A 13,384-nucleotide genomic window follows, 5' to 3' on the forward strand; every position below is an offset into this window, starting at 1 on the left:
ACTCATCCTCTGAAAAGATGTGACAAGCCCAAATGTAACCCTACATTAGTCACACCACTCTACTGCATCTGGCTGGGGAAACTGGCACACAGGGCAGTCAGGAAAGCACATTAAATATTTGAAGGCAGGAGCTGGATCTATAGCAAGTCCAGTGGCTAAGGACAGAATGGGATTTAAGCCCTAGCCACAGACACATTCAAATTCTTGCATTTTCTCATTTCTAGGACATGAGGTCAAAGAGCTCACCACAAGTGAGGACATATGATGTAAACTGGATGGTAAGTGCCAACACTATGCTAGGTTTTTTTTTCCCCACTGTGCTTCACACATATCCAAAGCCTTTCCATTTATAGGAAAGGCCATTGGTATAAAAGGTGCATTCTTCAGTAGACTGGAGGAGGCATCACTCTGGTATGAAAATGTTAACGCTTGCCAGAGCTCAGTTAAGGGATGAGAGAAAAAACTCCAATGTTTTCCCTCAGTAAGAGGAGCCTTCAGATGGGCAGAGGACTGGAAGAGAGAAGAAAAATCAAGTATTTTCATCAAGGAAAATAAATATACCTCTGAGTTTATGGTGTCTTAGCTATTTCTAATAAAAAGCACTAGATAGCCTTTTTTTTTTAACCAGCTTTACATTAGAATAAAGAGGATTGGAGCATTCTTATTTGCCACGACAAATGTCCCAAGTTAATGTACATTAATGCAAATATGTTAGGAAAGAGCAAAGATAGAAGAAGAATAAAATCCCACCATAACCCAAGTTAAAAGTAAAATTTTACAGACAACTCTACATTATTTGTTAGCATTTTCTCTTCCTTACAGTAGCTCTATTTCAACCCTAACTGTACTCCCATATACTTTCTTCTTAAATTGTGAGTGTTCCCAATTGATGGCTGCAAATTCCCCATTTTTAGAAAAGCAAGTTTCAGGATCACTTTGACAATTTAGGCTTTTTTCTGCTCTTTAGAAAAAGGTCTGTTTACAGCAAGGGTGCATAAAATAAAAATAATTTGTTACATGTTGCAGAATTTTGCTCTGGCAGCAGAGTTGTGATGCCTTTTGGGAGCTGTAACTCAGATGCTTCATGCTCCCATTTTCTTCTGCTCTGCAGGAACTTGTTTAAAGACACTGTCCACAATAAGCTGCCTGTAGGATGGTACTTTACAGAGGTCTGATGGTAGTACATCATGGGACATGCAATTCCCTTTGGAAACCAACTCACAGATACAACTGAGTAATTGTTGATCAACCCCCTTCATATCAGCATTTCCCAAAGCATCATCAAGGAACAGGGCACACACACAGTGCTGCCAGTTTTACCATCAATCATGCAGATCCTGAATGAGTGATGGCAGACTGTCTCTAGGAGGACAGTCACTGGGAAGTGATCACGTCAGCTCAAAAGATGGTGGTTTGCTAAAAGAGGACGGCAGAGTCAAGGGTAGGGTTTAAATTTCAATTCACCTGTAGGGAGATGGATGATGAATAGTTGAGGTGACCAATTTGAATAGGGTCAGGCAAAGATTAATTATTATTTGCCTTTGCTACTGTTTAAAGAGAAGAGTTGATGAAAGTTGCAAAATGATAACTGCTTCTGGAACAGGAGGAGGAAAAAGGGGAGATGGGTTCTAGTTTTGTGTTTTCTTGCACCAGGGAAATTGCAAATATAGCTGAGTGAAGAGTTTATTTGTGTTACAAGTTTTAATCTCAGTCTGGCAGTGGTGGCAATAGGCTTTGGTCCAGCAGTAGCTGGAGAGAATGACCATATGAAAAATCTTTATTATACATGAACATAAATATAGAATTTTCCATTTCTGTTCCTTCTGCCTGAAAACATATGGCATCTATTCCCAAAGTTTCATATAGCAGACACTGAAATGATCATTAGCTCTGTGGTCAAGAAATTACTTCTTCCACAGCTCTCGGTCTAAAAAAATTTGTATTTTAGCCTTGAACATAATGAAATCTAGCAATACAAGATACATTATCAGGTGATACGTAAATCAAATTAAATTTTAACATCCCTGTCTGCCAAACAGAACATAGCAGCTCACTGTAGGTCCAACTGTACTTTTATAGCATTCATGACCAGAGGTGCAGTCAGACCTTTAGGAGATACACTACAGGATGCACAAGCTACTGGTGGAGGGGAGCATTTGCAGAGGTTACCACAGGTCTCTGTAAAGCACTACCTATGCAAAGCTGTGCTGTGTTCTGATGAGCAGCTCACCCCACCGCTGCTGCTAGTTAAGGTTTCCTTTTGGTGCTGGGCTTTGCTGAAACTGCTCAAAAACCACAAACCACATTTTAATAAACAAAACACATACACACAAAATAGAAATTCCACCACAACTAAAACCCAGCTGTCCTTCTGCTCTTTCTACCTCCCACACTGAGCTTCAAACTTGCATTTAGAAAAATCCAAAGTGACCAGCTCTGTTCAAAGCATTAAAACAGCTGTGACACAGACACATCAGCAGTTCTAGTCTTTGTACATAGCCACTAGTAATATGTCTGCATAAACTCATTATAAGGGAACTATTTGCTTCCATTTCTAGGCTGAGCAAAATGGGAAGAAACCACGATAACAAGCAATATTGGAGAATCCTAGAAACTGGAGTGCTGTGCTCAGACATCTCAGCCCCAACAGGGCAGCCCCCCACTCTGCTCAAGAGCTGAGATGGGATTAGTTAAGGAGGCCAAACGGAGGACATGGAGATGGCTGCAAGGCATACCCTGAGATCAGAGGTCCCCAGAAACAAACGGCTTGAGCACCCCCCTTGTTATGCACCAGAGAGCTTCACTGTAAACACACCCTCTACTGAGGCAGAGAGCAGTAATATAAACCAGATGCTGCAGGGAATTTTTTCCCTCTTCGTCTGCACTAAATTTAAATACTGAGTTCTTCTTTTGCCAATTTATTCTTAAAGGGCCTGTATGCTGCTCTTCATCTCTATCCCACTTGTTTGAATTTAACAGAGAACTCAGCAGCCCTCCATGCACTTCGACCACCCCAAGAAACACGTGCTCTTCAGGAAGTCTTGAAGATCTAGCTTTCCAACTACTGGCCAGCAGCCCTCATAGTTTCTCTACCCTTTCACTTGAGAACAAATGGAATCTTGCAGGTGAAATCAAGGCCCTAGAAAAGTTCCCTCATCCTTGAGATAAACCATACTTCAGGTCTTTATCTTCTGAAGAGTGATGTGGTAGAATCAACATAGGAGCTTCAATTCCCACTTAGACAAAGTGTTTTGCACTTGCTTTCAAAAACTGTGCCAGACCTGATGAACACAAAGAAAGCCCCACCAAGAAGCTAGTTTAACTGCAGTGCCAAGGGCAATCCACCAGCCTTCTAGCCAGGTGACCAAAATGGGTATCCAACCACAGGCCTTGCCTCCCACGCAAAGGAACGGAAATCCATTACTTCAGAATATCCTGTCTCACTGCAAAGGGCAGGAGAGGACAACACCCAAAGAGCAGTGCCCCTCCAGACAATGGGCTCCCATCTGCACTACCACTATGGCACTCAAATGTGACAGCTACCACAGTAAAGCTTAACTGACTGCACCTGCCACAGGCATTAACTCAACAGCACCTCCCTAGTGAAGGCTTAAGTGACCATGGCTAAGCATTAAAATGGAAGTGGCGTCCCTGCCTCCTCCTCCCTTCACTGGGCTATCGAAACCCACAACTGCTTTGGTTATCAGTAGGGCTTTTTTTTCCAGGAAGCTGCCCTAGCCACTGACCACCAGTAAACATCGCCTGTCCTTGGCAACTCAAACAAATCACTCAAACAAAACAGGCAATGTGCCATTCTTGAAAGATGCAAAATAATGCTAGTGCACGCTTTCCTACATACTGTTGTATTCAATGCCTAATTGGTTTCAGCTCTTCTTGAAAAGTAATGCCTCATCCCCAAAGTCAAATATTAACCTGTTTATTCTTTGATAACAAGCAATTCAGCAAGCAGCAATACTAACGAATTCTGGCTCTCTACACTGCCACAGTGTGCTGGTGTCTAGGTAAGAAAGAAACCTATTTGGCTTGTCCCATCCCACCATACATCTAGAAATGAGCATGCAGTTTGCACCTTTCTTCTTTATTGCCCAACTTTTGACTTATTTTCCCGGCTGACATAATTGACTCTTCACAGGAAAACAGCTCTTCTGGAATGTAAACTAGCTAGAGGATAGAATATGAAAGCATGAAGTGGCCAGTCTCCATTGTGGAAAGAACTAAGCAAGGGGTTACACACAATGTCACACAAGCACAAAGACCATCTGATCACTAGTGACAGAAAAAAGGAAGATGATCAGTAAGGTGTAAACATATTTTGGTTTATAAAGCCTAGCTGTTGAAGAATAAGGTTTAGTAAAAAACAGGTGAGTAACATAATGACTGGTGATAATTCCCCAATTCAGCTGTATTGGAACTACACAAACATCTTACTGGATCCCAAATTAACTCAAAATGAACTGGGACAAAATGGGAAAGAGCCACAAACTCATCCCCTTGAAAAACAGCAATACCCAACATGTGAGACTGCAAGTACAGGTGAGGAAAAAACAAGATGAACAAGAATTATGGACATTACAGTAAAAGCCCTCTGCTCTATGCTGCTCCTGCATGCAGAACAGAGTGAGGTCCTGAACACGCACAAGACAGCAGGAACAAAATGTTTTTGTAAGCAAACTCCTTAAATCATCTGAGATGTTCAATTTACTTCTGCTTTACAGTTCAGTAGGAAAGAGCAGGATAGAATTATGCTGTGATTGTTCCATATATTTACAGCAGATTTTATGCAGAGTTTGACTTAAGTGAAGGTCAGATCAATATTCTGTGGCTTGCAGTTAGTTTGTTTAGATCTTTTAAGGCAATACAAAGGAAATCTCTCCTTTCCTGCCCCTCCCTTGCCACTCTTGGAAAAGACATTGTCAAGGTACAGAAATAATTGTGGAAACCTAGACTTTCTGTGGACATTATGGTTGTATATTAACTATCAGTGACAATGGCAGCTCTGAGAGCAGCATGGGGAGGTGCCCTTCTCTCATACACAAAAGTGAAACCATTCAAAAGATGAGATACTTTTTACCTTGGGTATTTCAAGTTTTGAAATAGTCTTACAAAGATAAAAATTTTGGCTGGGTATCAGAACCAGGCTGCTTCAAAAAGTAGTGCTTCAGCACCCCCTATAAAACAGGGCATCAAAACTAGTATGAAGCATCACAACACATTATTTGCCTAGACTGAATGTGCATGCAATCATATCTCTAACCCATATCCTTCCTCAGCATTTTTTTCTTTCTACTAAGCTCTGATCTCATCTGAAATGTATGCTCTTTTAGCTGCAAGGTCCCCAACCGGCCTATGCTGCCTTTGAAACTCTCAGATGTGGCTCTGACCACAGGAAACCATTTGCGGTCTGGCTCGTCAGGAAGAACAAAGTACAAGGATGCCCGCTGCTTTATACTTGCAAAGGGGTAGCTGGAACCACTACTTTTACCTAGAAATACCCCAGCACACAGGCACACCTTGTTTGCTGGGATACACAGAATCATAGAATACTTTGGGTTGGAATGGACCTTTAATCTACTCCACCGTCCCTGCAATGAGTAGGGACATCCTCAACTACATCAGGTTGCTCACAGCCCCATCCAATCTGGCTTTGAATGTTTCCAGGTGAGTATTTCCATCCAATACCTCTCTGGGCAACTTGTTCCAGTGTGTTATTACCTTAATTGTAAAAACTGTCTTTCTTATATCTAATTTAAACCAACCCTCTTGCCTGCACTATGAAGGCCCTGGAAGCTACAGATGATTCTTGGTAACACACCCCCGTTCACTTCTTCTTAGACACCATTTGCTTCCCACCAGCTGCACAGACTTTGGAAAAGCAGGTGCATCCAAGAAGCACTTTTGTTCTTTTTAAGAAGTCCTTTTTATTCATTGCAAGGAAGAGAGAGTCAGTAACAATAGCACAGGCTTCTGCAGTGTCTGCCAGCAGCACCTGCCTCCTCCAGTAGCTTTGGAGAATCCCCAGGGCCTGTTTCACACTCTGCTCATCAGAATGGTGATAAAGAAGACACAGGAGGGATCAACTACAACAGCTACAGCACTATTTCTGTAACAGAGGGACATACAACCCTTACTACCATGACTGAAAGCCCACAGATACAGCAGGGAATGAGCCTGGAGATGCTCCCACTCCTGATGTGAAGGACAAACATGAGGTCTCTGCCCAGGGAAAGGCAAATTATTTACACATTTATTTGAGAGTAGGATGAGGCAGCAGGGATTCTACCTTTATTTGTAAGCTTGTAACAAAGAATATTCCTGGTAAGAGGACACGAAACCCATATGGGGCAGACAGAATGACACAACTGCAAGTCCAAAACATAGCAAGTGGCACCAGTGCTCATACCAGATCTGCTGGGTCCCCTCTCCACATTGTCTCTGGTAGCCTTCCACCAGACAGGACAGGACTTGCAGAAATATCCTGGCCTCAGGTAGGACGCAAACTAAAGAAAAAGGTAACACCTCGCCGGTAACAGTTTCCTGCATGGCCTGGCTCAAACATGGTAGTTCTCATCTTGGAGAGCTGCTGCTTGAGCTGTGTTGTCACCCACAAAAAACAGCAATTCCCACTGCCACATGATACACATTTGAGACAGGCAAGGAAGAAAGGCCAGGTAACGAGGACAGCATGCTCTGATTCCAACTGAGCCCTGGCCTATAAGGGCAATGGAAGCACTACAAAACCTCACTCAACAGCAGGACACTGGGGAAAACAAAACCTTTACTTCAAGACTGTGCAAGCAGTCTGGGCAGATTACTACTAAGCTGTACCTTGACTCTTCCTTATATAACTTTTAAATTGATTTGTTTTTTGCACAGAATTTAATAATCAAGTAAAAACTAGTCTGTAAGACAAGTGCCAAGCACCTTCTCACAGATAACAGAGTCGAAAGGCTCCAACACACTCTGAGGGACACGTGCCAATTCAAGGTAGGTTTCTTTTCCCTTTAGTAACTTCTCCCATGAATAAGTAACACCTAATGAAAGTGCTCTTACCCTGGCAGTATTTGTATTCTGATACCCAACTGCGACTCATATGCCTCTCCTAAGACAGTCACTTGTTAAGATTACAGCAGCAAGGGCAGGAGACATGTGAACACAGACTGCTTAACATAAATGCTTAAAGCAGTTGTTTAACTTAGTACCGATTTCTTATTTCACATTTTATGCTTAAAGACTGTTGGATTAGTCCCCTTCATGGACACTTTTAACATAGTGTTTTCTATAATATGTGCACACCTATACATGACCAAATTAAAGCCTATTTCACTGTAGATTCACCCTCCAGCTCCACAGCCAGTACTATTGAATAAGGACTTCTGCAGACACCATATGGTGTCACTCATCATTTTGCCCTGTCTTGATCTGTACTTAAGAGTGGACACACCAGTACCTCATTCACACTTGTGCTTACATCACCATCAACCTTGGTGTAATCCCACAGAAGGGAAATCTCAAATACAGTATTGGTCATGGTCCTCTCAGGTATGTAATTTAATTTAGGGGAAAGGAATGGTTTCATGATGGAGAATGACTAAACCAACCAGCTTTCTTCAGTTACCACAGCTGGATGGCCACTCAAATTCTTCACTGCTGCCCAAGGATTGGTGGTGGACGTTCCCATCATGTTAAGCTTTTTGACCCTGCTGCCCTGTGTTGATAATCTGCCTGCAGATATCTACTGTACACAGAAAGCCAGGCTAGCAAGAGCACTGGTAGACCTCGGGGATTAGACTGAACTTGCTTTGATGCCTATTCATAAACACTCATATTCTTACATGTTTGTGCAAGAAAATGCCAAATCACTTAGTTACAGATAACACGTCAGAGTACAGCTCATCTCTTTGTAAGAGTGCCTTCCATACTCACCATTCCTGATTTTGCTGTTGCCTGACAATTTTCCTTTGCAACAGTTGCTAAGCAAAACATTTGCAGTTCAGCTTAGTATCACAACTGACACATGATGACTATCCTAATGGCTACACGGAAAAAAATGCATGGCTGTTCAGTCTGGTTCAAACTACTGACAAGAAATAGATAACTCAAATGGCAGGACATGCAGTTCATGTGTAGTCCTGATTACTGCCATGTTTACTGTCTGTTTTCTCAAATAAAGAATCATCTGATTCTTTACTTATCATCTTGCCTCTGAGCGAGGCAAGGTACATGCAGACAACAGACAGCAGTGTAAGTTATCACGTGGAAGTCAAATTACCTTGGTACAAAGAGCCAAAGAACATTTATTGACGCTTGTTTCAGAAGACCTCAAAACCTCATTTGAGAAATGTCCATACAAAGTCTGTCAATATCCACTAAAAGTAGGTATCTTGCTAGCACCCTAAGACATCCACCACAAGTCTTCTAATCAGAGGAAATTGAGAGTATTTCTGGAAGTTCAAGTAGCCTTCTCTTTCTTTTACAATAGTGCAGTTCAGTATAAGACCAAAATAAAAAAGATAATTCAACATAAACTCAAAGTGCTATATTTTTAATATCTGTGGCTAAGAAACCGTACCATACATTAGCAGCCACAGCCGGCACTCAAGAGAATAGAAAGCAGGAATTTATCTCCTTTCCTCCTGAAGTACAAAGGAGTAAAAAGCCACTGTGGTTGAGAAAAAAAAAGAACCAAAGGAGGGTCCTTCTGACATTACTCTCTAACATATGGACAGGTTTATTTCAAGCTTGTGCTTAGATCAGAAAACCTCTCCTAATTCCCTTCAGCCCAGGAATTTCCTAAGCAGGTAGATCCCAATAACAAACAGGATGGTCAAGAGTTCTTTTTCCATTAGCTTGACTTCATCATGGAGAAGGGGGCAAAAGGTACACCTCTCCATCCTTCCTCTCCCATGTTTAATTCATATAAACCTTATCCAGGGATGATGATATGACTTTTCAGATAAGACAAAAAGAACGGGGATGAAAAAAGACCTTAAGAGGCATGGGGAAAAACAGACTTCTGCAATCTGTCTTCAGAAATGGCAGCAATGCAGGCTGCAGCCAAGTGTTGAAGCTTCAAGGAGGACAAAGCAGGTTGGTCTTTTCAAATGAACTACGACGCTGGAGAAGGGAAAAGCCACATGTTGTGTATGTGTACTGGCAGAGATGAGTTTGTGAGGAGAGAGAAACAGACAGACCTGCCTTGTGCAGAAGCAGTAGAAAGGTAAATCACAACTTGCTTTGGGCCCCGTGGAAATTTGCTACAGTAATGCCCACACTGATAGCAAGAATAAGATATAGACTGTGCTGCGAAATTACACCTTTCCTCTTATCCAAAACCACACCTCGAAAACTAACATGAATTTTGTACTTAGTTCTCCACCACCACCACCTGTATTCAGCACTGAACAATACCCATCCAAGCCCTCAAGCCAAGGGGCACAGTCCCATTTCCCTGGCTGTCACTGTTGAGCTGGTGCTCTAATCTCAGACTAGAGTCAGGCAACAGCCTCCTTTGGTACAGATAAAGTTATTATGGCGTAAGTTGATTCCTGGCAAAATTCCCTTGGCTTCAAGCTTAGACCAAGATAAACACAGTATAGTCCAATCTAGTCCTCACTGTAAAACTCTTAATTTTCTCCCTTTGAAGGCTGCAGGGAGAACCGTGTCTCTGCAAGAGAAACGATGGCACACTGCATAGCTTCAGAGGAATACAAGTGTGACGCACATTGTTTCAGGGTCTCTGGTTAAGTGCTAATCATCTGGATTTGGATGCCAGTCCTGATTATGAGAAATATGCAGTAAACAGAATTGTGCCATGTGATATGCGGGCTTAACCCTCTTCCTGCTGGCAACTGCAAGTCAGCACAAAGCTGCAGTGGGAACAGCAAAACACTGCATCCACAAACCAACTGGCCTTTTGTCCTCAGCTTGGTGCTTGGTGCTGTCTCCTCTGAAGAGCCACATCCACACAGGCTGCAGAAAGACTGCAGAAAGATGTATCCAGTTTCAACTATAACAGTCCACCGGAAGTCTGGCAGTTGGTGATGTCCCCTGCTCTGACCCAAGCATACAGCTGGGCAATACTACATGCAGCTTCACAGGGAAAAGAGTATGGGTAATTAAGATGCTGCAGAGAGGCCCAAGCTGATCTTGTCTGTGGGCCAGGAAGAAATAATCCCACTCCCAATATGCTGAATAAACAGTGGGTGGGCTTGAAGGGCAAGGGCATAGTTGTCCCAACCCTTTCCTCAGCAAGCAATCACACAATTGTTACACACTACAGTAGTACTGGCCATCACCCAGGGACACCAGGGCTGCTACACAAGCATCCAGCACAGGGCATCGCTCGCTGTGCTCCCACTCCAACTGCTGCCACACACGTAGTGCAGTTATGACCACACAACCCTACACCAGCACCCACCACAGGCTGGGAAGAGAAAGTGACCTGAACCAGCAGGCTAGAAGACAGTAAGTAACAAGTTTCAGTTCTCCTCTCACACAGGATTCTCTTCCCTTCCATGGGATCACATATCCTATTATCAAGGCACGCAGGACCTAGCCTTTGCAAGACTCTTACTTCCTTTTATGCAGTCCAATGGCCACACAGCATTGTGCTTTTAAGGGAAACATTTTCTTCCTGCAGAAATCAGACAATCCAACTCAGAAAGTACAGTTTTCACAGATCAAATTCAGCTTAATACTTAACAAGCCTAGCTACACTTACTAGAGGCCCAGGACCTCCCCATATCCTACCTCCTACATCCTATGCAGCATACTGGTACTGCCAGAGGAAGTTAGTCATTTCCACATTAGACAGCCTCCCATGTCATGAGCCAGCCAGCTCATTTCTGCACACAGGTAAGGTATTGTTAAGTGAATTAGAATTTATTTCTTCCCTTCTCAGCTGCCAAAACGGCTAAGCCTCTTGCATTGCTTAGCAGGCTACTCTAGGATCCTTTTTTCTCCTGATTTCCTCATGCTTAAGAACCCAACCCTGGTAATTTAGTGCCTGTCTCCAGCTCTCTGTGTGGTTTCTCTGTATTTAGGATTGCTGTAGGCTGAGGTCTACCCAGGAAAACTCAGCACAGAGCCCTGACATGTTCAGGCTGCTGACTCTGAACAACATTTGAAGCAGGAATTAGCAGAGCAACAGATGTTCATATGAACAGTGACAGGGTAGCAAAAGCAGATCAGAGCTGAGCACTATGCACTGGATAGGGAATAAAGAGCCAGGCACCCATCAGTGGAGCCACTACAGCAGAGCATCTCCCTGCTGACAGGGAATTCCTGCTGTAGCAGCAACCAGCCCTGTTGTATTAACCCAAAAGGGAAGCACCAGCTCCCAGGCATGAGGGGTCAACCCACAGCACAACCCTGTGCTCCCAAAGCTCCCTACATTAGCCTGGCCCCTCTTTAAAGATGGGAGTTCGGACTACTGGTACCTGCTCGCGGAAGAAGTCTGGTATTCTGGAAAGCAGCATGGCAAAGTCTTCAGGTTTTGAGCTTTCAGACTTGGAGGGCTGAAGACTGCACTTGCTGAGCACCTTTGTTTCCTCAAAACTTCAGCAACTGGGTTTGTGGGAGCTGCACCAAGCTCTGGCAATCTCTGCAGGGCCTAAGAGGAGGCAGTTAATGCTCCTGCATAGGCAACAGCAGCAGCTTCTTTCCCAGCTCAGCAGCTGCTTTGCAGCAGTGCTTTGACCAGCCATTAAGCACTCGCTTCCAGACAGCAGGAGACTGCACTGGACTTGAAAATGAGACAGATGCCAAATCCCAGTCCAGGGCCAGTGCTTGGGGAACCAGGCAATGTGATGTTCAGAACACAGATGTGCTGGTATTTGTTTTCACAGCAAAAACAGTCAAGAGTATTTCTTCTTAAACTCTCTCCAGCTCTTTCCCATTCTCTTGTTGCTCCTTCACTGTGGAGACCTATCTAAGTTTAACTCTTCTCCCTCTTATTGTTTTGGTAAATTAATTTTAACACCAATTAAGTTCTTTCATCTGGCTCATAATTCGTGTCCACAAGTAGTAAATGCTGGAGCAATGCAGAGGCTGTGCCTTGCAAAGGAGGAAAGGAAAAGCTATTTCTCAGGCAGCTATTGCTAGTTCAGCCCACTTACTCTGTCAAGCACAGTCTCACTGCTTCCAACATTACTTACTTGTGTCAGGCAAATTTCCATTCCCCACTTCAAAACCCTTCCACAATCTCAGATATCTTGCATGGCTAGAGGCAGGTTTTAGCTGCATTCCTACCTATGGAATGGCGGACACTTTATTCTTTTCACATGCAGACTAGAACTATCACCTGGTCCAAGCTGCAAAAATTCAAGGAATTTGGGCAGGGCTTAAATAAAGTGGGAAAGCATTGTTTTGCTTTCCAACATAGCAAAAGGTATTCAGAAGCCTGGAACAAAGCACAAACCTCAAGCTCCTTTGGCAGCCAGGAGCCAGGTCCCCTTTCCATTTGCTGAAGCTCCGAAGGGATTGGTTTCATGGCTGACATCGACCACTTTGTTGACAAGCTGCCATTAAAGTGGGCTGTCCCACTCTGAACTTAACAGTCACTTCCCCCACTCTGCTACCTCCTTCTTCTCTTAACCTTACACTCAGCAGGGATGAACTCTTATCTGGCTGAAAACTCACTTTTCCATAGCACATATAGGTACTGATCATGAGTGCGTCCAACTGAGAAAAAGTGACAGATAAAGTCAGACTGGACCAAAGACCATGAAACTGCGTCTGGAGTGAGTCTTGTCCCAAGTAAATGGATGAGGGGAGAACATTCAGCACAAGCATATGCCAAAGTTAAATAAAGTAGGTGCGAAATAAGGTTTTGGCAGGTGTTTGGAATCATCAGGGACTGTAAATTTGAATATACTTTACATCAGCCTCTGGCAAACTCTCTAGAATACACTTTACAGACAGCGATTACACAATACATTTATTGACCCCTTCTGTAAGGCTGCAGAAGTAGCAAAGTTTACAAGCCAAAAAGCAGATAAGCACCATATAAACTACATTAAGAGCTCTGGAGTGCATTATCCCCAATACACATATGTGAAATATTTTGCCCACTAATATCTTCTTGGGAAAGCAAAGCAAGCAGGAAATGGGGGTTAAATTAAATCCCAGTTAGCTTGATAGAAACAGGCATGTCTAGCTAATATTTCTATGCTATTCTCTTCTATTAAGATTGGAAGGGTGGTGGTTGTTCTGGGCACTGCAGCTTCATGACAAATAAGCACCCTTACAAAACCGTTGAGGCTTCTCATGAGAAAAGGTCATAGGAGAACACGACCTACCAATCCACCACACAGGAAGGTCAGAATGGAACAGAAACTTGAGTGAACTTTGCAGATGCCTCACT

The 13,384-nt window shown here is 43.3% G+C and overlaps 1 protein-coding gene across 5 annotated transcripts in view; it reads right to left on the minus strand.

Annotated features, from left to right (window-relative positions):
- Positions 1–13,384, minus strand: part of ACTN1 (actinin alpha 1) — a 93,130-nt gene that overhangs the window by 65,939 nt on the left and 13,807 nt on the right. The window lies entirely within an intron of this gene.

This window comes from Lichenostomus cassidix, chromosome 5 (assembly GCF_008360975.1).
Source record: "Lichenostomus cassidix isolate B80296 chromosome 5, HeHo_3.0, whole genome shotgun sequence".
NCBI lineage: Eukaryota > Metazoa > Chordata > Aves > Passeriformes > Meliphagidae > Lichenostomus > Lichenostomus cassidix.